At 39.4% G+C, this 26,701-nt stretch overlaps 1 long non-coding RNA gene and 1 pseudogene across 2 annotated transcripts; both read left to right on the plus strand.

The window, feature by feature from the left end:
• Positions 1-26,701, plus strand: part of LOC131539564 (scavenger receptor cysteine-rich type 1 protein M130-like) — a 51,720-nt pseudogene that overhangs the window by 744 nt on the left and 24,275 nt on the right.
• On the plus strand, positions 8,839-16,214 carry LOC131539574 (uncharacterized). 2 transcript variants are annotated; one of them, XR_009270911.1, is made up of 5 exons: positions 8,839-9,273; positions 9,778-9,909; positions 10,124-10,213; positions 10,680-10,746; positions 15,761-16,214. It is a non-coding gene; the product is annotated as an uncharacterized LOC131539574 (long non-coding RNA). The 2 variants fall into 2 exon arrangements; XR_009270910.1 differs by having other exon boundaries at positions 9,778-10,213.

Consider the following 26,701-nt stretch of genomic DNA (forward strand, 5'->3'; position numbering starts at 1 on the left):
TTTTTTTTCCCTTTTCTTTTTCTTCTACATTCACAGGCATAGTGAGTGTGAGGTTGATTGGTGGTAACACTCCCTGCAGTGGGACCGTAGAGGTTCTCCATAGAGGACAGTGGGGACAAGTATGTGATAATGGTTGGGATTTGGCTGATGCTGCAGTGGTGTGTAGAGAGCTGGACTGTGGAGAACCTATAGATGCTCTGAGTGATGCCGATTTTGGACCAGGATCAGGATCATTCTGGATAAATAATGCATTGTGTGCTGGATCTGAGTCTACACTTAAAAGGTGTGGATCAGTAACATGGGGCTTTCATGAGTTGTGTCAAAGTAAAAGTGCTGGAGTAATCTGCTCAGGTAACCTCAAAACATAATTTTGTTAAATAATGCTAGTTTCATTCATGCTTTTATGAATTCATATTTATTGTTTTTAGGTGTCAGGCTGCTTGGAGGTTCTCGCTGCTCTGGGCATTTAGAGATACTTCATAATCAGTCGTGGATGTCAGTGTGTGATGCTGCCTTTGACCAGCAGGATGCAGAGGTTGTGTGTAGAGAGCTGGACTGTGGGGCTCCTGTACAGGTGCTGGGAGCAGCTGCTTTTGACAAAAGAGACGCTCAGATGTGGACACAAGAGATTCAGTGCAGAGGAAATGAATCTCAGATTCACCTCTGTCCAACATCACCATTGCATATAAACAACTGTTCTAATGACAGTGATGTTGGGCTGGTGTGTGCAGGTTGGAGCATATTTCTTGTACTTTACAGAAATCCAACGTCAAATCTTTCAAATCTCTGTATGAAATATTTTCCCCTCTCTTTGTATGATTAACTCTCTTTTTTCTCTGTTTATGTCTATCTCTTCATCTCTTTCTTTCTGTATTTACTATACAGACAGTGTGAATGTAAGGTTGGTTGGTGGCAACAGTCGCTGTGCTGGTAGAGTGGAGGTTCTTCATAGAGGTCAGTGGAGGACAGTCTGTGATAATGGTTGGGATATGACTGAAGCTGCAGTGGTGTGTAGAGAGCTGGACTGTGGAGAACCTGTAGATGCTCTGGGTGATGCTTATTTTGGACCAGGATCAGGATCAATCTGGATTAATTTTGTCATGTGCACTGGATCAGAGTCTACACTAAAGAACTGTGGTTCAGCAGAATGGCTTGATTATGACTGTAATCATTATACAGATGCTGGAGTCATTTGCGCAGGTGAGCTGTTTCAAAATTCAACTTATTATTGCTTCAGTATTGATCCACATGCCTTATATTTTTAGTGACAGTTTTATATTCTCTCGCTACTTCAGGTGTCAGGCTTGTTGGAGATTCTCCTTGCTCTGGCGGAGTAGAGGTTCTTCGTGGGAACAGCTGGGTTTCAATGTGTGCTGCTGCCTTTGACCAGCAGGATGCAGAGGTTGTGTGTAGAGAGCTGGACTGTGGGGCTCCTGTACAGGTGCTGGGAGCAGCTGCTTTTGACAAAGGAGACACTCAGATGTGGACACAAGAGATTCAGTGCAGAGGAAATGAATCTCAGATTCACCTCTGTCCAACATCACATCAGAAGCACAACTGCTCTCATGATGATCACCAGGGGCTACTGTGTGCTGGTAAGAGTTGGATTATTTTGAGAATTGGACTATGGATTATTATGCAATCAGTAGCACACTCTAAGAAAAGATATGGCCCATATCCATAAAAATATAGCCCAGATGAAATGTGTTAGTAAAGCAATTTTCCGTAATGGTTTTATACAGGAGTTATACCTGTATTTTGAATTAAGCATCACATTGTGTAGTGTATACAAACAATTTTCTGCAATGGGTCTCATTCACTAATAACTAAGTATTTTATTTATATTTATACTCACATTAACCCTTGAAGGGTGCTTCGGGAAGGGGACACCATTTGTAGTGAGGCACCAAATGAAAGTGAACACCTAAATCACTTCATGAAGGGCCCTTCCACAACTGTATGATGTGAAATTACAAAATAAAAGCAAAATTAAAAAAAAATTAAAAAACTAAATTTTATTATTATTATTTTTTTTTTATGTATACATCCTTTTCATCTTAATTTATTTAGTTATAAAGAAAACTGCCTGTTTCCACAAAACAGTTTCACTTCAGATTAACAGTACACCACTCCAGAGTGTTACTCAGCCAATGTCAGGGCAGTTTGCTTTTCCAGTACAAAATTACAAAACATCAAACAGGGAGTTTCCTTTTAGAGCTATCCAAATTCAAAGACAAAACTGGTCATGTGTTTTGTAATACAACATCAGACAATCCTGACATTGGCCCAGTGACACTCAGTGGACTTTATCATCCTGAATGGCAAATTTTTCATTCATAAATGTAGATTGTCAAAATCTCCTCCTTTATACAAGGGTTTCTCTAACGAACTCACGTTTTTAATGAAGTCTCTTAAAGTTGTGAAAAATGTAAAAGCTACATCTATTGTAAGATATTACTAATCTGTATTTGGCGTCTTGTGAATGTCTTTTTTGTTCTTCAACCATCTTTAGAGCTTCTGTTTTTGATGCCTATTCTTCTGTAATAATTTTGTTTTCATGTTCTTAAAAAAAATAAAGACACTCAGTGGACTGTCAATCTGAATTGTAAATGGATCTGTGGAAACAGGGAGTTTCCTTTTTAGAGCTATATAAAATCACAGACAGAACAGGTAGAAAATGAGTTTTTGGAGGGTTTTTATTATGTAATGCAACATCTGACAGTCCTGACATTGGCAGAGTGACACCCTTGGTGGTGGACTGTTAATCTGCTTTGTAATTGATCTGTTGAAACAGGCAGTCCCTCCAGTTTTTCGCGATTCCGCGATCGCTGAATGCAATGCAAAATAAACAAAATGTCGCATTTTTGTGATCCTGCATAATTCGTCATTTAACCGCAAAATAATCGCAAAAAAATAAATAAAAGACCTCACATAACATAAAATTATAATCATCTAACTGAATTATTTTACGTTACGTGGATTCAGATGTTGTTCACGTGATGACGTCTGTGAGCGGTCTGTCAAGAAACAATGGTGATTGGAGGGTCTGATCTCCTTTTGATTGACAGCGATTTTGTACCCTATAAAAAGTCGCTGACGCTGAAGCTATTCGAGCTCAGTCCCATAGCGGCTTTGCACTTGGTTCTTATCAATCAATTTTTTTTATTCATTTATAATGTTATGTTTTAATATACATGCTGCTAACTCGGAAATTATGATCAAGCTTATCAAGATATGCGAGCAAAAAAATGCTCCTGACACTTAGGCAATACGACACGAGCAAGAGCTGTTTTTGGTTCGTTTCTGTGTTCGATCCAAATCCGCGTTGTCTTGGGAGAATCACTGATTCACTGAGCCATTCATAAAAACAGTCATTTGATTCACTCCTGAAGGATTCAGCCGTTTTGAAAGAATCATTTGAATGACTCAGTGATTCAATAACGAACGTCTGCCACCTGCTGGCCGTTTTTAAGTTTCCCGTCTAAAAGTAGGCATATTACATTATTTTCCAACATATTTCTATATTCAGAATTTAGTATTTAAAACATTAATCTCATAACATTATTTATGCAATTATAAATACAGTCTAAATGAATAAATGCCACATCTAAATGTCACTTCATGCAGCTTCTGTGCAGTGCTAAGATGAGTTTTGTTTAGATCATTTCATGGATAACAATAGCTAGCCATTCATTCACATTAAGTATTCATTGAATAATATTGTCTATTTTCACTTACATCTATTTATTTATTAATTTTTGATTCATTTTGTAGAATTGAATTATAAATTAAGCTGGTATAGTATCGTAAGACATTTTTATGGTATCGTGACAACCCTATTATACCACATTCCTTGTTTCAGTTTAACCTAATTCCCACATTTCCTCCGTCGAGTTTAATATCTTTTTTTTTTTAGATTGTTTGTTCATTCATTCATTCATTCATACAGTAGGCTAGGCTAGCGTCACTGGAAAAGACACCTAGTTGGTACGACAGGGTCACAGAGCATTTTCTTGAAAAGGAACGTAGGGCAGAATTTAAGTATAAATAAATGGACAATTTTTATGATGTAGGCCGAAAATGAGCTTCCCATCTTTGAAAGACCAGCAGCCGCCACTGATATATATATATATATATATACATTGTAGCAGGCCCCCCGAACAAGGATGAGACTTTTACTGATGGTTTTATGATGTTTAATCCTTTATGAACCTTAATCCGTTCACCATATCACCAACGTAAGAGCTGAAATGTATACAAAACATGTAACTGATCAGCTAACATTGTTCACATACACAAATCTTACATTTGCGCCAAAACGAACATATTAACAAAAAAAAATGCTAATATCTCAAATGATTTACCATACCTTTTGCCTCTTCAGAGGGGCTGCAAGTATAAAAGTGAAGTTTAAACACGGCTCTGTGTCAAAGTTATTGCCGTACTTGCGATGAGCTATGTGTTATAAAAAGCACTAACCAGGCTACGCTTCCCCAAAGAAAAACAAAAGCATGAGCGGAAGACCGGAAGACACCCATTTCAATACAAAACATTTAAAAAATAAAAGACCTTTTTCTGCAACAAATATACTTATGGTTATTTACACTCCCACCAAATTATGAGAGTTTGTTATATCAGGATAACAACAACGAATAATTTTCAACAACCATTTCTCTTAATTAGCTTATGAACATTCTAATATCAGAATTAGCTTTTGCACAGGACGCTCCACAATAGAAAGCTTATTACTGCGTTGACCTTTGTTATTCAGTCTCTTATCTCCAAAGGAGATTTTCACTCTTCTCACAAGTCCGTCCTTGCCGATAACAGTCTCCAGGACTCTGGCAAGTCTCCATTCACCTCTGGGTGACAGTTCATCAATGTCCAACACAACATCACCTACTCTTAAATTCCTTTTTGGTGAGTGCCAGCGCTGCCTAGCAATAATGTTGTGCAGATACTCACGCCTCCACCTGCACCAGAACTGCTCAGTCAAAACTGCACACGACGCCATCTTTTTGCTCCATAGAGGTCCTCCTTTGGGAAGGCACCAGGTGGGGGCAGTGTTGTGCCAGATTTCAGGTGGAGCAGGTGGTTAGGGGTCAGTGGTTCCAAACTGTCAGGGTTGTTAAGGTTGTCTACAGTCAGTGGGCGACTATTGACTATGGCCATAGCTTCATAAAATAAAGTCCTTAATGAAGCATCATTAAGTCTACCATGTGCAAGTGACAGAGTAGTATTCAATACACTTCTGACAGTTCTTATCTGGCGTTCCCACACTCCCCCTACGTGACTGGAGTGAGGTGCATTCAACACAAAGTCGCACTGTTTTTGGGATAGATAGGTACTCAGTCTTTGGGTGTCCAGTTCACTTAGGGCAGTTTTAAACTCATTCTTTGCGCCAACAAAGTTTGTTCCCTGATCACATTGGATTTGGCGAATTGAACCTCTGATAGCAATGAAACACCTTAATGCATTAATGAATGTGTCAGTGGATAAGTCCTCTAATAGCTCAATGTGAATGGCGCGGGAGCAAAAGCAAGTGAATAAAAGTCCATACCGTTTATGTTGTTTTCGGCCTTCTGTAGTTATAAAAGGGCCAAAACAGTCCATACCGCAGTATGTGAAGGGAGAAGAGGGTTCTAAGCGTTCTGCAGGTAGGTCACTCATTCTCTGACCCTCCGGAGCTTTGGAGTCTGCGACAGATGACACACTGACGGACGAAAGAAGCAACGGTTCTGCTCATCCCTGGGATCCAGTAGCCACTGGATCTGATTTCATTTATGGTAAAGCATTTTCCTTGGTGTTTTACTTTGTCATGACAGTGAGCTATTATGAGTTTGGTCACATGATGTTCCTTTGGCATCACAATAGGGTGTTTGAAAGAGTCTTTGATAGCTGAAAGTCTCCCTCCAACCTTGATGAGACCGTCCGTGTCTCTGAAAATGTCTAAGTGGAACAGTTTGTTGTGATGTGGGAGCTGGTTGCCTTTGTTTAACAGCTTTATCTCTTTTCCATATGTTTGTTTTTGTACATCCTTAATGATGACATGTACTGCACTTTCTTGTTCACTCACTGTAGCCGGCGCATCTGATTTGATTTTCTTGGCCCTTCTTATGAGACGTGCTACAGCTCTGACTGCTTTGGACAATGACGAAAACTTGGACAAACGTTCTGCAAGGCTGAATGTCTCTGTAACTTTGGTTAACATTGTCTGTGTTTTTCTGACTTCTGGATCTCCAAGAGATGGTTCCAGCTCTACAGTTTGAGTTGTGGGCAGGTCCTCACCCAGAGAAAGGAGGGTCCGGTGAACCAGTTGGATGAGAGAAGCTCAGTGACTGATTTACCCTTGATGCACTATCGGCTGGGTTCTCTTCAGATGGCACATAAAACCATTGCAGAGGGTTTGTACTTTGAATCTTTTGGACTCTATTCGCTACAAAAGTATGGAAACGACGTGCCTCATTGTTTACGTAGCCCAAAACTACCTTAGAATCAGTCCAGAAATACTCTTTGACTTGAGCGTAGCAGAGTTCCTCTCTCAACATGTTACTAACTGAGACTGAAACTACAGCAGCAGTTAGCTCGAGTCTGGGGATTGTAGTCAGCTTGGTAGGAGAAACACGGGCTTTGGCTATTACCAATGAACAGTGAATCTCCTCTTTAACGTTTTTGGCTCTTAAATAGGTGCATTGTCCATAACCACTTGTGCTCGCATCCGAAAAGTGGTGCAACTCTAATTCTTTAGGCTCTCCAAAACTAGCAGGAAAGTTACAGCGAGTTATGTTTACCTTGTCTAGGTTGGCAAAGTCACGTTGCCAGCTCTCCCACCTTGGCCTCAGTGTTTCTGGCAGGGAGTCGTCCCAGTTGATACCTTGGTGACACATTTCCTGCAGGATCCTTTTTCCGTGGAGCACATATGGCGCCAGGAAGCCAAGGGATCGAGATGGATGCAACAGTCGATAAGATACCGCGACGTGTTGCTGGTTGGTCTTTTAAAGTGTTGTCAAATCTGAAACAGTCCCTTTCAACGTTCCATTGGATGCCTAAGGCCCTTTCTTGTGGCATGTCTTTGAATGTTAGATCCTTTGTTTTTATCTCTACTGCACATTCAGACGGCGGGATGCTTTGTAGAACAGCAGGGCTATTTGAGATAAATTTGTGTAGACGGAGCCCTCCTTGCTTGCATATCTCTGTGGCCTCTTGTGCGAGCTGTATTGCCTTTTCAACTGTGTCTGTGCTTGTGACTCCGTCATCCACATAAAAGTCCTTTTCCATGAACTCAGATCCTACAGGGTGTGTGTGACAGTGTTCTTTAGCTAAGTACTTTAGTCCGTAATTTGCACACCCTGGGGATGATGTCGCACCGAAAAGATGTACCTTCATTCTGTGTACCCGTGGCTGTGTCTCTGTGTTGCCGTTTTTCCACCACAGAAAACTCAGGTAATCTCTGTCGCACCGCTGGACATGAAACTGGTGGAACATCTTCTCTATATCACACATTAGAGCAATGGGATGTTGTCTGAACCGTAGGAGGATGCCTGTTAGATTGTTAATCAGGTCTGGCCCTTGGAGAAGATGATCGTTTAGACTTGTACCATTGTGTTTGGCTGAACAATCGAACACAACACGAAGTTTAGTGGGTTTTGGGGTGATAAATCCCGTGATGGGGAATGTACCATTGTTCACCTTTTTTCCTTCATTGTGTACTTCTTCGACATCACCCCTTTCAATAATGTCTTCCATGTAAGTTATATAGTCTCTTTTGTACTTTTCATCCTTGTTAAACTTTCGCTTTAAGTGTTCGAGTCTGATTTCAGCAAGCTTTCTGTTGTTGGGTAAGTGTGGCCTTTGTCTGAATGGCAGGGGCATCTCACAGTGTCCTTGTTCGTTTTTCCTTATTCCCTCTTTGAGCTTGTCCAAAAAGATGAGATCCTCTTGTGAGACTGTTTTGTCGCTTGCCTTTGTGTCCTTAAAATCTGACTCTAGCACATTGATCACGTCCATGGGAGTTACAGGGGTAATTCCTTTATTGTGATTCTATGACACAAACTTGACTGAGTTTCATTAAGCACTGGTGTGGAGCCACCAACGATACTCCACCCTAGGTCTGTGCGGATGGCATATGGCTCCTCACCTTCTCCTAGTAGAACTTGTCTTGGAGCTAAAGATCTGGGACAGTTAAATCCAATAAGGAGTCCAACATCACAACTCAGAAGAGGTGGTATCTTATCAGCAATTTCTGTCAGGTGGGGCCATTGTTTTGCAGTGTCACTAGTGGGTATGTTGTCGTAGTTTACAGGAATAAAGTCTTTGGTATATGAGGGGGGTAGGTCGATGCAAATGTCTGAGTCATAACCTCTCACACGCAGTCCAGATACTCTGTGACTCTTAACAATAGAGTGAACACCCAGCATGGTAGTTAGCTTTAACTTTACAGGGTGATTGTCTGCTCGTAGGTGGTTGCTTAATTCTTCACAGACAAATGTGCTGTCACTTTGTGTGTCTAATAGTGCGTAAACTAATTCCTCTTTAGACGGGCTCTGAACCGTAGACAACCATACAGGAACGATCATAGATGTGCTACTTGACTGACCCACCTTAGTAACGTTGAGAGCTGTGACTGCCGCGGTTTCCTTTGGAGTGCTTGAGCGGTGTTGTCGGAGCTTGAGACCTTTCATATGCCTTGTGATTGTCATTGTGCAGACAAGTGGGATGCCTTCCTTGGCAAATGTGTTATATTGTAACTGTAACAGCTATAATGTAATGACAACATCAGTATTTCTAAGATATGAAATATAGTCCAGTATGTATTGTGTGTTATATACTGTATGTATGTGTGTGTGTGTGTGCGCGCGCGCGTCTGTGTGTAGCCTATAGTACACAAAATAATCAATTATTATAATTATACACATTAACGTAATAACATTAATAATGATATTATGCACACAGGCATTTACGCTTGCGTTGCTTGCTGCCCGTTTCCATGGCAATGGTGAAGCTCAGACTTTGGCGCACTTTTGGATTTTGAACCGTGACGTCAAGCCGTTCTCAACCGCCAACCGCGAACTAGACAGTTTGTAAAATGTTGCGTTTCTGATTATTTTCTTTTTTCGAAGAAAACGCAGTCGAAACAGGTCTATCGAGTTACACTGAAGACACGCACATTCACGACGAAACATTAATTAAGGAAGAATGGTATTTCTCCGAGGAAGTAATCGTCAGCTGGCCCGCTGCGAGAAACCAGACGTCTCAGTTCATCCGTCTTTGCTGGTGAGTAATTTCACGTAGATTAAGTGCTTCTGCTGTACTTTTATGTGCATGTTATGCTACCTGTGTTGTATTTGTTAGTTTAATTTACCACGCGATTACATATCACTCTGTTTAGATGAGATAGTTAGTATCAATATAACGAATTTAGACCGACTGGAAATAACATACAGCTCTTCATTAAATGAGCGGGTTCATAAGAGTTATTTGTTAATAAATTGGACACTGAAATTGTCCAAAAAGGCCTGGCTCAATAGTGTCATGTTCGTGAACTGAGCTACATTGGTGGATCAGTACATAGTATAGCCAGTTTTCATGATTTAATTGATTAATACGATTCATACTGAGTTCGGTGTCTATCACACTATCATGTGTTTTCTGTGTGAGTTAAACAAGTAAAGAGTGCTGCTGCAGAAATCTACTTTTTTCCCATATTTAAAACAAAAATCTCAGCTACTAAGTTCAATCAGCTGACAACCCTATTGTTGACGTGTTTTTATATTACAGAGTCAGGCCTGGATGAAAACCTGCTTAAAGAGAGAGTGCAAGCCTGGTGCTGATGTACCCGGTAAGCTAAATGAAGAATTGTAAAACCGAAAAAGCTCAGATGATGCTGAAAAGACTGTCAGCTCAGCCTCAGTAAGTATGCTCTTTTTGACAATCTTTTATATAAAAAAAGAAAAACAGAAACAAAGACTGGACAGCATTTAATGCAGCAACTAATTAAACATAAGTCCACAAGAAAACAGGTGAAAAATAGTAGGCTAAATACTAAAACTGTCAATTCCAGTTTTTCAAAACACAATACCACAAAAGACAATGAATGTTTATGCTGCTTATGTATCTTTTCAAGACCCCTGTAAATGAATCAGATCAAGAAATGCAAAGAAGAATAGAAGGGCTACAGGAAGAAAACAGCGGCTCAGAGAGGAACTTGAAAACTGTAAGGGAAAAATTAGTGGACGACGTTCTCGAGTCACGTCTTTCAGTTATTTATATTTTATCTAAACAAAAACTTCTCACAAAATGAGGAATATTATAAAGCAGTTACAATAAAAAGTAAACAATATGCTCTCTAAAAAGTTGATGCAGTTGTTATAGAGCCAATATTTACCTGATCTTAAAAATTACTTTGATCTGTCAATACAGTCAGGTTGATCATGTTAAATAACCAGTTCATTTAGATGTTACCACATAAAGTTCTCCAGTGAAGTGCAGACATGATGCAAGTGTTGTAAATGGCGCTTCATTGATTACACTCTGTATAATTTTAAACATAGTCTGAAGTCTCTAATATAATATATGTTTTTATAGAAAAATTTCAAAGCACCTTTTATATTTCTCTAAATTATTTATAAGATAAAATAAATTGTTTACATAAAAAATAATTAGTTAAAATCTTGTTTCAGAGATTCCTGGATTCTCAATGAGCTGAGAAGGCTAAGGACAGAGGCACGACCTCAAACTGAAAGTGAGGTAAATATAAAATTGTATTTAGAAAAAAAATTTGTTTCAATCCTCAAATTTGATTGATTGGTGGTCCAAGACATTTCACTGTTTGTATTACTCTGTTCACAATATTACAGATTATGTATGTGGTGCACAGTAGAAGCAGGTTGGGGAATGGATTGATCTGAATTGAGGAGCATATTTTTTGAAAGCCCTCAATGCTCCTATTTAGTGAGTAGGGAGCAGAAAAAGAAAACCTAGAGTGGAATATATGTGTTGCTCACATTATACTAAACACACTCTTTGTCACAAACACAGTTTCGTAATGAACTGAAACATTTGTACACTGCTCATGATAACATAAAGTTCTCTACTATTATGTTTTGCACAGTTGCTTTGGCAAAACATCTGTCAAACAAACTAAAATCGAAGTGTGTTATTGCTCAGTGCTAGGGGTGGGCGATATGACCAAAATCTTATATCACGATATGATATATATCACGATATAGTAATTTTTTTCTTTTAAAAAGGTTTTTATATTAAAATCTTTGATACCATAGAATTTTCATAATCCTTGTCACCAATGTCAATATCAAACTAATACAAGCCTTAAAATAGACAAAAAACACTCAAGCTCACTGAAAATAAAGTCAGTGATGAAATAAGTATAAGAAACTAATTGCAAGCAATAGGACAAAACTACAATACATAAGAAACGCTACATACATTGTGTAAATTAATTAGTCTTCACTGTGTTAATTATATCTATCTATCCATCTATGATAGATATAATTAACATGTTTATTATGTATAGATTAGGGCTGGGTATCGATTCAGATGTCCCGATTCGATTCGCAAGCTCTCGATTTGATTCTCGATTTTTTTTATTACATTCAGTGAATATAGTTTTAATACAAAAGCTATTGATATTTCTAACGAAATGAACAGTAAACATCAGTTTACAAATAGTGAATTAATAAAAAGACATTAAGAACCACAGGCCTTCTTTCTTAAACAATAATTGGGCCCTATAAAATGTTAATTTTACATTAAATTAAACATTAATTTAATTTATCCTAATCAAATTAAAATTAAACCCTTTTATTTTTTGGCAAACAAAGTGCTGCACAACAGAGGTTTACTGTTAAAATTAAAAAGAAAACAAATGGGATTATTCCTTTAAAAAATAAAGATTTATTAATATTTATTATTAGTAGTAGCATTGAGTCTTGCTCTTAACGTTAAACTTTTATTTTGACAGGTTGCCGTGAGGAACTTGCAGCTGCTGTGTATCATGTGATATGACTTTAGTTTTCTCAAATTAAACTGTAAAATGCTAATGAAATGACTCTCAGAGCAGCAGTGTGTTAATATCATCATATAGTGAGACGGCAGAAGATGAAAACACTGCGGCGTCGTCCGCGCTTTAGTATGTGTGTGGTAAACAAAAGAGTGTGTCGGGCCATCCCCATTCATTCATTCATTCATTCATTGTGGAAATCATGGCGCCTTATGCATGATATCAAATGCTTCTACAGATTTATAGTATTACTATAGCATTTCACCTGAGCATTACGAATCAAGCGTATGGCTTTGTTCTTGGTTCAGGTTCTCATCAACAGTATCTCCGCCATGATAAGCACTGAATGAATGACAGGCTTTCTGTTGTAACATCGCGCATCGGTAAATAAGGGTGACATCTAGTGAGAAGACTAATGATAAGAATCACATTAATCAGATCTTGTTTTAAATGCGTGCTGAAATAAATACCGGAAAAGATCGATTCGGCTTTTGAGAATCGATATCGAATCGACGCCATTAAAAATACGATTAATCGAAAAATCTTTTTTTTTGCCCAGCCCTAGTATAGATTCTATACATATATATACATACATACACACACACACACACACACACACACATACAGTGAGGAAAATAAGTATTTGAACACCCTGCTATTTTGCAAGTTCTCCCACTTAGAAATCATGGAGGGGTCTGAAATTGTCATCGTAGGTGCATGTCCACTGTGAGAGACATAATCTAAAAAAAAAAATCCAAAAATCACAATGTATGATTTTTTAACTATTTATTTGTATGATACAGCTGCAAATAAGTATTTGAACACCTGTCTATCAGCTAGAATTCTGACCCTCAAAGACTTGTTAGTCTGCCTTTAAAATGTCCACCTCCACTCCATTTATTATCCTAAATTAGATGCACCTGTTTGAGGTCGTTAGCTGCATAAAGACACCTGTCCACCCCATACAATCAGTAAGAATCCAACTACTAACATGGCCAAGACCAAAGAGCCGTCCAAAGACACTAGAGACAAAATTGTACACCTCCACAAGGCTGGAAAGGGCTACGGGGAAATTGCCAAGCAGCTTGGTGAAAAAAGGTCCACTGTTGGAGCAATCATTAGAAAATGGAAGAAGCTAAACATGACTGTCAATCTCCCTCGGACTGGGGCTCCATGCAAGATCTCACCTCGTGGGGTCTCAATGATCCTAAGAAAGGTGAGAAATCAGCCCAGAACTACACGGGAGGAGCTGGTCAATGACCTGAAAAGAGCTGGGACCACCGTTTCCAAGGTTACTGTTGGTAATACACTAAGACGTCATGGTTTGAAATCATGCATGGCACAGAAGGTTTCCCTGCTTAAACCAGCACATGTCCAGGCCCGACTTAAGTTTGCCAATGACCATTTGGATGATCCAGAGGAGTCATGGGAGAAAGTCATGTGGTCAGATGAGACCAAAATAGAACTTTTGGTCATAATTCCACTAAACGTGTTTGGAGGAAGAAGAACGATGAGTACCATCCCAAGAACACCATCCCTACTGTGAAGCATGGGGTGGTAGCATCATGCTTTGGGGGTGTTTTTCTGCACATGGGACAGGCGACTGCACTGTATTAAGGAGAGGATGACCGGGGCCATGTATTGCGAGATTTTGGGAACAACCTCCTTCCCTCAGTTAGAGCATTGAAGATGGGTCGAGGCTGGGTCTTCCAACATGACAATGACCCAAGCACACAGCCAGGATAACCAAGGAGTGGCTCTGTAAGAAGCATATCAAGGTTCTGGCGTGGCCTAGCCAGTCTCCAGACCTAAACCCAATAGAGAATCTTTGAGGAGCTCAAACTCCATCTTTCTCAGCGACAGGCCAGAAACCTGACTGATCTAGAGAAGATCTGTGTGGAGGAGTGGGCCAAAATCCCTCCTGCAGTGTGTGCAAACCTGGTGAAAAACTACAGGAAACGTTTGACCTCTGTAATTGCAAACAAAGGCTACTGTACCAAATATTAACATTGATTTTCTCAAGTGTTCAAATACTTATTTGCAGCTGTATCATACAAATAAATAGTTAAAAAATCATACATTGTGATTTCTGGATTTTTTTTTTTAGATTATGTCTCTCACAGTGGACATGCACCTACGATGACAATTTCAGACCCCTCCATGATTTCTGAGTGGGAGAACTTGCAAAATAGCAGGGTGTTCAAATACTTATTTTCCTCACTGTATATATATATATATCTCAGTGTTTCCCCTACCATTATTTTAGGGGGGCGGCCCGCCCCCCCAACGGCACCCCTAGCCCCCCTTGAAGGTCAAGTTAATTTTATTTAATTTTATTTTCTCTATAGCGCCAGACCACAAAAGAAGTCATTTATTAAACGAACTAAATAGCCTTATGTTATTTATCTTATTTGCACGACGGTATGTCATTTCTGTCACTACGTTACATGGTCGTGCTCTCTGTATCGCGCGCACAGCGGACTTCTGCCCCGGTTCGCACACACACACACACAAATGTCACACAAGTGAGCACACTCTCACTCCTATTTGTAAATATTAAGCCGCAAAATGTGTATTTAAATATGATTTCTGCTTGTCTCTGTGTTAATGTATGGCGCAGACGCTGCGGGTTTGTTTACTCATACAGAAGCGCCGGGCGCTATGCGGTGATATTAACGTCTGTCGTCTCACTAAATGAGGACATAAATACATGAACAACATCTCCAGAACTGCTCTGAGAGTCACTTCATGAGCATTCGAGCGTTTCATTTGAGAAAAACTATCCTCATATCATATACACAGAAATGTAAAAGGTATTCACGGCAACCCGTCAAAATAAAAGTTCGGTTTCACTTGAAGACATTGGGCAGAACGTAATAGGCTACTACTACTAAAACTATTAAAACCTTATCTTTAAGGAATAATCATACAATGTCTTCAATGTTATTATCAATATTAATCCCTTTATTTTTAAGTCGGGAAAAACAGAACCTTTTTCCTCGTTTTGTTCTGGTCGTTCTCCACCTGGTTCTGTCTGCCCTTCACGCCCCGTGGTGGAGTGTAAAGATCTCAGTCATCCAAATGATTCAAAAGTATTACTGTAAACAATGTATTTTGCGACACCACAAAATAAACGATAGAACATAATATGAAACGATATACTTTTTATTTTGTCCAATATATATCGTCATATCGCACAGCCCTACTCAGTGCCATTGTCAAATTGCAAAATGAAAGAAGCTGCGTGTAATCATGAATTTCTCTGTACGTAAATATACCAGATTTAATTATCTGTGGAACTGTTGGTGGAAATTAAGTTATTGGTGGAATAACAATGTTTGAATTTTCCTTCTTATGGCCAATAATATATCATCTGCTGATATGTCATGCATCTCTACTCACTATTAATTACATTTTTAATGTACTGTTGTAAAGAGCAATATCAAAATTGCAGTCATGTTGTTTAATCATTGTTCCTATGGACACATGATAGCTGTGCTCATATTCAGAACAACAGCAAAACAGTACAACATGGCTTTGGCCTAATAATTTATAGACTAACTTTCCTGGAATTGTGAGGTTTTTTTTTTATAACACTTTATACCTGGAGGGCAACTGTCCTAGCTTTGTTCTAAACCTGCTCCAACACACATATCGGTAGTTTTCAAACCAACCTAAAGGACCGTTTGTCAGTTATTTATTAATGTATATTAGTCATGTCCATTTTTTTTTATTTTGCAGAAAAAGTGAGCTGTGCTTTCCCTATTCTCAGCCTCAGACGTCACGCCCACGGACCGTTGGCTAAACATCTGATACATATGACACACAAAAGTGGAAACACTTCAAGAGTTTCAATGTCGTCATCGGACTGATTGAATTATACAGGATTTCCGGGAGACGTGCGTGTTGCATTCTTTAACGTTCCACCTGGAAACAAATATGCCGTGACGCCGAATTCCTCACGAAAGAAGAAAGCCGTCATGTTTACAACTGTGATGACGAGCGCTTATCAGGATCAACTAACCGCTGGATTTTTAAAAGTATGTGAAATATTTAAAGTTCATGGCATAGAATCTGTAAAATACGTCCGAGAGTTTTACACACCGGTCTGTTATTGTGGTGAATAATGATGAAACATGATGCTGAACGAAATGAACTGTGATTGGTTGTTTGACATGTCGGTCAAACGGCCTCATGGGCGGCCTTGGCCAATGAAAGCTGCCATGGATTCCAGACCTTAAGCCGTCAGTCTGAAGCTCTAGCTACGAGACAATGCTTTCCTAATGTGGACAAAGGATCCCTGAGAGAGGCTGTTCACAACAAATGATCAAATGAGCGAAAGCTTAATTGTGAGATGTTAATGTTTGAATACTGTGAATTTGCATTTTCATGCTTTGTTTAATTGTGCCTTATATTATTTTATTGTGTCATATACCCAACTTTGTAGTGTACACAGATTATGTTGTTACACATGGTGAATAAATGTTGAAATGTAATATGGCAGATGTAGTATGGTGTGTCACATTTTTGTATTTGTAACATTTTTAAGATTATGACAAGTATACTAGTAATACCACAGGTTTATGACAGAAAAACTATGGTTTTCTTGCAATAATATCATAGCAAATTAAGTGTTACCATAAAAAACCCTGCAAAATTATTACAGGAATACCACAAAAATATTACAAATGGACCACAGTACTATTACAGGAAAGCCAGCAGTAATACCACAGGTTTATGACAGAAAAACTATGGTTTTCTTGCAGGAATATCATAGCAAATTAAGTGTTACCATTAAAAAACCCTGCAAAATTATTACAGGAATACCACAAAAATATAACAAAAGGACCACAGGACTATTACAGGAAAGCCAGGTATTACTGCAGAAATATGACAGTAGTACCACAGGAATATCACAGATATATTACATACAGTACAACAAAAATGCTGTGGTAAAGCGTCCCAAAAAACAACACAATACCACATAATTACCACACAATTTTTGTGCAGTACTTTTAATGTTTTACCACATGTAATACCACAGGTAATTTTTGTAAGGGATTTTCCGTGTTGTTGTAGCTCGCAGCCGTTGCCCTTAGCATCCGCGGGCCGCTCGCTGTAGTAGCACACTGAGGCGAAGCTGTAGCAGGCCCCCCGAACAAGGATGAGACTTTTACTGATGGTTTTATGATGTTTAATCCTTTATGAACCTTAATCCGTTCACCATATCACCAACGTAAGAGCTGAAATGTATACAAAACATGTAACTGATCAGCTAACATTGTTCACATACACAAATCTTACATTTGCGCCAAAACGAACATATTAACAAAAAAAAAATGCTAATATCAAATAATTTACCATACCTTTTGCCTCTTCAGAGGGGCTGCAAGTATAAAAGTGAAGTTTAAACACGGCTCTGTGTCAAAGTTATTACCCTACTTGCGATGAGCTATGTGTTATAAAAAGCACTAACCAGGGCGCGCGCGCGCTTCCCCAAAGAAAAACAAAAGCATGAGCGGAAGACCGGAAGACACCCATTTCAATACAAAACATTTAAAAAATAAAAGACCTTTTTCTGCAACAAATATACTTATGGTTATTTACATATATATATATATAAAAGAGCGCTGCTAATTCAGTTTTAATGTGCATCTAGAACGACTACAGATGAGGCATGAAGTGCATAGCACTGCGACCAGCTGAACATTTTACAGAATTTAACATAGCAATGTGGTCGCTCAGTTTTTCAAGATCAGTTTTAATCGTGTAGCTGTTAACATATTTGAACAAAGAAATTAAGTGTTACTATGCACAGGCCGTATTGATTGCAAATACAAAAATAAGATGAGTAAAGAAAACACGGTACTTATTAAAATAATCACCCTTTACTTAAATATATGAACACAGAAAACCTCTGTTAACAGGTTAATGTAACATTTCCCATTCTAATGACTAGTAAAATAATGGCAACTTAATCTGATGAACACGGAGTAGCTGAACCCATAGACATATAAATAAGTATTTATATGTCTATGGCTGAACCTGCATGCGCTGCGTCTTCTTCTTGTTTGACAGGTGTCAGGGTTAAGGCGCAATACTGCCACCTGGAGGTCAACCAGGTACTGGTGCTGGAGTATTTCCATGTGGTGTTATCAATCCTGTTCATTTTAAATATTGCGGTTAGCGTCAGTACCGGTATATCTTCACACACTAAATTAACACGATATTGATAATTGTTGCTTTGAATATCACGGTTATGGTCAATACCGGTATATCGCGACACCCCTAATATATATATATATATATATATATATATATATATATATACTGTATATATTAGTTGTTTTATTAACACTAACAAAGAAGCAAATTACAAGACAAATACGATAGAGATATAAATTAAATAAACTAATTTTTCAAATACAGTAGGTTTATTTAACATGTATACATTTATGTAGCATCTTTTGTTGTTTGATTAGACGGGTATTGGGCTGTCCCTTTAAAACTGAATGTATGGATGTAATATAGGCTGACACATCCGATTTTCACCCATCTTTTTACGTTCACTTAAGCCTAGGCCCGGCGCCAGGATGGCATAATTGGGGGGGCACCACTAGCCTACTTATAATGTGCAATGACAAAACAGACACGGATGTGCTCGTACACACACATAAAAGTTCACTAGTTTTTTAAAGTAAATTTTTAAAGATATTTTTAAAAGTTTGCTGCATGGTTTAAAATTGCCTTTTATAAAATTGCGTTTTTGAAGGACAAAAAAAAAGGTAGGTTAAGCCGTGTGAAGGCCAAGTCGCATTTTATCATCACTAAACAAATATAAATACAGATAAACATTAGGCTACGCAAAGCTATTTTAGTTCTTCTCACTCCATAACAAATACTTTAAATTTTGAAAACTAATGAAAAATAGTACAAGTAGTTAGGCTAAACATCAACCCAAAACAAATTCATTGCTGCTAAAACTGAAATCGTTATTGGGCTCACATAGCCTACCTTCGAATCCACTCAAAAATGTTTCCATATTCATGATGTATTTAAATACTAAACTATCCTTCACATGAGCAATGTTTGGTGGGTGAACGCAATGGATTGTACTTCGGACTATTTAAATTGAGTAGTGTAGCCTAACTTTTTATATGTTTGGTTGGCTTATTTTATTTTGATAATGAGCAGGCTGCGACGTTATAACTAATATGTTGTGTGTGCACGGGTGAGGCACCTGCTCGATCACTTGAATTTGTTCCTTATGACAGCAGAAACAAAGATATGGGAGACATCATTTCGAAACTATAAAGGGTCTACTTTTATTTGTGTACAGTCACAATAACAACAAAACATTGTGCTTTATAAAATAATGAAAACAAACAGATGTTGCTCTCTGCCATATAGGCTATTGATTTCCTTTCCGTGAACTTGAATTAGAAAAGTGGACAGAAACTCAGCATATAGAACTTGTCGCAGTTTTTTTTTTTTTTTCATGTCTGTGAATTATTCAAGTCAAATATATGTATTTATATATATATATATATATATATATATATAATTAAATATATATCATGTATAATTATATTTTCTTTAAATAAAATATAATCCCTAACAATAGGCCACCGCTGATTACAGCGAGAGTATAAGAGGCAGCAGGTGCACCGCATTAATTCATGCTTTCGCTGAGGAGCTGAGCCGGTGACCCGGAAGCTCAGCGGTGGTACAGCAACTGTAGCGACGGGACGTGACGTCTCCATTCCCTCCTTCAGGGAACGAGGGTTACATACGTAACCGATACGTTGCCTTTCAAAATTGGGATCCCTACCAAAGCGCCACAGGAGCTGCCCCTTCCAGTGCCTTGTGTAGGCCTCCTGATCCTTCCTATAAGGCAGGCGATAGGACCGTGCTCTACACAGAGAAGGTCAACAGCCGGTGGAGCTGCCGAAGGAGCGCGCTAGGCCCTCTGCTGGACAGAGTGTACCACGCGTTTCCTTCGGTGCCCCCTCTGACGACCAGATGTCGATCGCTGCATCGAAGGGTGAGTCCTCTCTCTCCGGGGATGACAACCTGGCTGCATTGCCCCCTTTGAGTGCGGTAGCGTTGTCCTCCACCGCGTTGAGGGGTGAGGTGCTCCACTTGAGGAAGCCCTCACCATGAGTCTATTACGCAACTCTGAGATGGTCATGTCCCCACAAGAAGAACTGTGGTGGTTCCCGCTTTTTCTATGAAGAATCATTCTTGAAGTCTTGGGGTTTTGATGCCAGAAGAGAGACTTTATTATCATCAGAGACAATAAGGCCGAGAAGACACTGCAGTGAATTCTATCGAATCTGTGTCCGTACACCCTTTTTATACAGTTTTTCTCTAGGCGTGTTCAATACATTTCATACCTTGCCATTATTGTTTATCAACTCTTTTACCTTGTTTGGCTGTGCTGCCAGTCTGCTTTTAGGAAGTAGACAGGGGGCCTCAACTTGAGGAGATGAGGAGGCCTGATCATATATTTTGTTTAATGTCCAAATAGAGTGTGCAGCTTCACCATATACTGTCGTTTTGAAATGTCTGCACATTCCACTCTCATGCAGGCCTCTACACACAGGCAGAGACATGATTATATTAGGAGAATAACTTGATAGATAAATGGTTATATTTATATTGATTATACTTGATTAATTTATATTTTGATTAATAAAACTCTTCGTCAGAACATGAACCACCCACGAAAGCTTCCTCGGCGTGCTGAATGCCCAGACACGTGAGGCAGCGATCGTGACCGTCCTGAGGCGCCAGGAAACGACCACACCCAGAAACGCGCAGGTGATAAGACATCATTAAAAAGACGAGATCACCCGTGTTACTCTTTTAGAGAAATGCTCTTTTAGTGCTGAAGCATGCAGGGGAGCTGGCCACCACACACTCCTAGTGTGACTGTCAGCAGGAAGACGATCTTTCTCTTCCGTACAACGTGACCACCGCTGCTGCGCCGTAACGCCCGCACTCATCTCGCAGAACACTCTCTTGTGGAAAGGGAGCGCAGTAGCTTCAACCACTATGGCTCGGCTCCGAAGCGAAAGGATGAATTAATGCGGTGCACCTGCTGCCTCTTATACTCACGCTGTGATCAGCGGCAGCTGGATGCAATAATCGCATGCCAATGTCCATTGGCTCGTTTAGTTACACTCGAAGTGGATTGGTCTCTCTGGCGAGATCCCAATTTCGTCGGTCATCTGAGTGACCGACTGAAAGGGAACTGTGTAAACTGTAAAAACTGTAAAACACTTTTTTCTTACTGCTGAAAATTACATCACTTATGGTAAAATTGTTTTCTCTCAGGTACATGCAGTGTAAGCTTCACGGTGATTACTTCTACATCACTCGTCAACGTAGTCCATAGCAACAATAAAATATATCTTGACTCCATGGTTATTTTGAGGAAAAACCCAGGTATTTTGAGCAGTAGGATTATGTAAAATACATAATATAAAATTATATAAGTAGCCTATATGAAGTTACAAAGCAAACATTCATTGAGCAGTATTTTATTTTTTTTTTTACTTAAGTACATTAAAAATCAAGTACTTTTGTACTTTAACTCAAGTAAGATTGAAAAGGAGTACTTCATACGTACTGGAGTAATATTGTATTATACCTATCTGTACTTTTATTCGAGTATTTGACTTGTGTACTTCGTCCACCACTGGTAAAGATATTGTGAGAGATCCAGAAGTCCCAGTGTGACTACCCCACCGGCACTACTGGGTTAACACAACAGCTGTTAGTCCATATGCTTCATGCTCTGCATTGAGTCTTCTACAAAATATTTGTAATTACTCCAATAAGAGTAGTAACTTTAATTTTGTAATAGCTTTAAAACATAGTTGCCATTTCTTAATTTCCTTTGACTGATTTTAATGAAAGTATTCCCCCCTTTCTCTCTCTGTATTCCACTCTCTTAGACGCAATGAATGTGAGGTTGGTTGGTGGTCACAGTCGCTGTGCTGGTAGAGTGGAGGTTCTTCATAGAGGTCAGTGGGGAACAGTGTGATGATGACTGGGATATGACTGAAGCTGCAGTGGTGTGTCGAGAGCTAGATTGTGGAGAACCTGTAGATGCTCTGACTGATGCTCACTTTGGCCAAGGATCAGGACCAATCTGGATGAGTATTTTAATATGTTCTGGAACAGAGTCTACACTGAAGAACTGTGGCTCAGCAGGGTGGAATAAGCCTATCTGTACTCATGATGGTGATGCTGGAGTCATATGTTCAGGTGAATAATCCTAAACCTTCCTAGCATTACACAATTTGTAACCTTTTTGTCTTGATTCATGGTATGAAAATTTTGAAAATTATTTTACTGCCTTTTCACAATTAAAGAAATAATTCACCAAAATAGCAATTCATCATCATTTGTCCTCATATGCTAAACGTCATGTTGTTCAAAACGTATTTTAAGATATTTAACAGAATATGCAGGCTGTTCTTTTTCAAAAAGTAAAGTTATTTCAGTAGACAGAGGAAAATTCTAATTTTAAGACCTCTTTACGTTGTTATTACAGTTGTTATTTTAGTAGTTATTATTTACTATGTTATTAGAGCTTGACAGTTAAGGTCACCACTTAAAATGAGAATTTCCCTCTGTCTGTTGACATAGAAGTTGATGCACTGTAGACAAATTGTAACTTTCAGAGCTAAATCATTTTTCAGAAAACAAAATCTATTGAAACCATTCTGAACTTTTGCAGCTTTGACATTAGACACATTACATCAACAGCACACAATGTTAAAAATGAGCTGATAAGGTTAAAGAATAGACTATAACCACCTATGCCAAAGTATTATTTTTTTTCTAAATGAGTGGCTGAAGTTTTGTTTTTGGGGGAAAAAAAGGAAAAGTGCTGCTTGATCATTTTGCTAAGTATTTTCTCTTGTTCCTATGAACTCTTTAATAAAAATAACTGGAATACATTAAAATAATCTACAAGATGTTTCAGTGTTCATCGAAACACCGTCTTCAGCTGTAAAACACAACTTTGGCAAAATACAAATGCTGAAGTCTATAAAATTATAGGTGTGAAACAGACTCGTGAGGCTGAAATGATTATGACAATTTTCATTTTGGGGTTTACAGTTTTAAAAATTATAATTCTGTACTGCAGTAACTTATTAAAAATGTAAATATAAAAAAACGCAATACATTTATGTAATATTAACAGGTCATAAACGCTCCAGACTTGCTGCTGGGTCTCATCTTTGCTCTGGGAGATTAGAGATACTTTATGATCAGACGTGGAAGTCAGTGTGTGACGCTGCCTTTGACCAGCAGGATGCAGAGGTTGTGTGTAGAGAGCTGGACTGTGGGGCTCCTGTACAGGTGCTGGGAGCAGCTGCTTTTGACAAAGGAGACGCTCAGATGTGGACACAAGAGATTCAGTGCAGAGGAAATGAATCTCAGATTTCATTATGTTCTTTAGCATCATCACACAAACACAGCTGCACCAGTGACAATAATGTGGGCCTGATATGTTCTGGTAAAGTATGAATATTCTCTCGATAGTGTCTCTTCATTTGTTTGTTTTTATTATATATATATATATATATATATATATATATATTAAAACAATTATTGTTGTTTTGACATTGTTTAATATACAAAATAGCACAGACAAACAATCAGCTTTGCAACAGTAAGTAAAAAAAAAACACATGATAAATGAAATAGAAGTATATATATGAAAATTATTGTTTAAAAATAATCAGTTAAACTGAAGAGTGAATGACAGAAATATTCAAAACAATATTTAAAACCTAATATACTCCAAAATATACAAAGTACAAAGACTATACATGTACAAAACATTATGTAAAAACAAATATATACCCATACAAAAATCTTGACATACAAACAAGAGGAACACCGCTGAAAGAAGCCTACGTCAATAGAAAAAGAGCCAATTATAACCCAAACAGGGAACCTTAAACCTTTAATCTCCTTAATTCAAGTCAATAAACCTTTAAGCTCCTCTAATGTATAAGCCCAAAGTCTAATGGTGCGAGCAGTGGACAGTTCAAGGTACACCACGTCTATAAAAGTGAGAACCCAATATTGCTTATTAAAGGGTTACTCCACCCCAAAATGAAAATTTTGTCATTAATCACTTATCCCCATGTCGTTCTGCGGCTGACACAGAACAGCTTACACTGTTTGCGTTCAGTGAATACTCTCCAAAATGGTGCTACGGTGACGCAGAGGAGACGAATAGAGACAAAGCGACATGCGTCATAATCTAAAAACCACTCCCACCACGGGGGAGAAACAATCCAATGCTCTCCATTGACTTTGTATTGCGGGAAGCTGCCTCCTTGTCATTTGACTTATGACTTATAACAAAAAACAGAACAATGCCTAAAATATGCTGTGTGACAATGTGTACAGTAAACAAACTAAAAACCTAGAACTATAAGCTGTCGACCCAAAAAACGAACGTTTAAGGACACAAAAGTAGAGTGTAACATGTCATATTACTCTGAGAACTGCGCCCACTGGAGGGAACCGGCGACAGGAAACATTCGTTATTTTTAACCATGTCAAAGGATTATTTCACCACCCTATGTGAACCTGAGAGGAGGAGATATATATAAAAAAACTAAATTTTATTGGTATATGTCAGTGCCCCTTTTCCTTACATTCTTTCTGTTTGAGAAATGATCCAACTGAATGTCCCAATGTCAAAATACCCTGACATCTACAACTATTTGTGTCCCTAAAGTTAGTTTTTTGGGGTCGACAGCTTATAAAAAAACGTAGTTCTGGGTTTTGTTATAAGTCAGAAATGACAAGGAGGCAGATTCCTGCAATACAAAGTCAATGGACAGCGGTGGTTCCCTTTCGATAATTCACATGTACTGCATCGCTAGACGCTATGGGGAAAGACTCCTTTTTCTCTGAGGACTGAAGACTTTTTCAATCATGCAGTGTAACCGCACGGCCATTGGTTCGTGCAGTGAATAAAAAAACGAACCAATGGCTCGGCGGTGGTGCTGCAAGAGCCTATGGCGGTGAAGCCCGCCAGAATGGGCAGGGCCATCTGGCTATATAAGCGGGCATTTCACCATAGGATCTCAGATCAATTCTCCTTCAGCGACGTCAATCTTCTCTTCGCTGGCCTCAGGATTTGAAGTCATTCGCCATTGACGTGCCTCGCTGCGGATAGAAGCTGATTCAGCGACCTGCGCCGCTCTGCTGTTCTCGCTCCACGCTTCTAGCCCAAGCCACTTTCAGCGCCTGCACAGCTCTTAGCTCTTCCCCAGCGGCTATCTGGTGAATTCTAAAAGAGCAAATTTCTAAAGAGCAAATTTCCAGCTACATTTTTGAGGATTCCCTGCATGATGCAGAAGGGCAGTGAGCACATCGCCTGTATGGGTAATGCCCACACAGAGACTGCGCACTCACTGAGACGGAATGCTCACTCAGAGTATGAGTCTCGCTCTTCTCCGCTGGCTGACCTTCTTCAATGAAGGCATCTCCGCTCTCCCATTTCTCCTCTCTCAGCAAAGCTCTGAGAATGAAACAACAAAGCCACGGAGCTGAGCAACCGGGTTTGAATGATCCCACACCAGCTCAAGAGCCCACGTGCTCACTCTTCCCGCAGCGCTCTGATCCGAAGGTGTTTTTACATGTGAGAATCACCGCCCCTCATCACATGAGTGGCTCTATCCTCTTGGGCGGATCGGAGTAGAAAGCTATCATTGACAGCTTTGCATTTGTGTGTGCGTCGCTGAAGCTGATGATGTTCGTCCTTCGCTGGCGAAGATGACCACGACTTCTTCACTGGATGTTTTGGGTGTGAAGATGGCTGATGAGTCCAATCCTCGCTCTGAAAGTTCAGTTGCAGAATGGACAGGCAAATGCTGGAGCCGAGTTTGTCAGAGATGCGGTGCCGAGTCTGCTCTTGCGATGCTGGCGCTTCTGCTGCTGTTCTGCTATGCGACTTGTCTCGTACCCTAACACCCTAGATCTGACCAAGGTGCGCCAGGCAGAGCGCTCTTGTGCAAGTTCTTCCCAGGAGTCGGGGCTGATGTTGCAGCATTTCAAGGACGCCTTCAAGCAGTCTTTGTAGCGCTTTCTTTGTCCCCCATGGGAGCGCTTGCCCTCCTTCAGTTCTCCATAAAAGAGACGTTTTGGTAGGCGTTCGTCAGACATACGACACACATGACCTGCCCATCTGAGCTGGGAGCACTTGAGCATGATGAAGATGCTCTCCATCTCTGCTCTCTGGAGTACCTCTCTGTCAGGAATTTTGTCCTGCCATTTGATGTGCATGATGTTTCTGAAGCAGCGCATATGAAAAGAATTGATCTGTCTGGCATGCTGAATGTACACTGTCCAGGTTTCACAGGCATACAGGGAGGGCAGGACAACTGTGCGATATACTTTGAGCTTGGTCTTCACACTGATACCTCTTCTTTCCCATACTCTGTCATAAAGCCTGCCGAAAGCAGAGCTTGCCGTGGATATCCGATAATTGACTTCCTCATCAATGCTGACATGACGGGACTTGTCTGCCACTTTGAGTTTCTCGCAGTTGACTATGATGGTTGGTTCAGTGTATGGTGTTGCAGGGACTTGCTGAAAAAGCACTTCAGTCTTCTTTGTGCTTATTGCAAGTCCGAAGTC

The sequence above is a fragment of the Onychostoma macrolepis genome, chromosome 04 (assembly GCF_012432095.1).
Source record: "Onychostoma macrolepis isolate SWU-2019 chromosome 04, ASM1243209v1, whole genome shotgun sequence".
NCBI classification, from domain to species: Eukaryota; Metazoa; Chordata; class Actinopteri; order Cypriniformes; family Cyprinidae; genus Onychostoma; species Onychostoma macrolepis.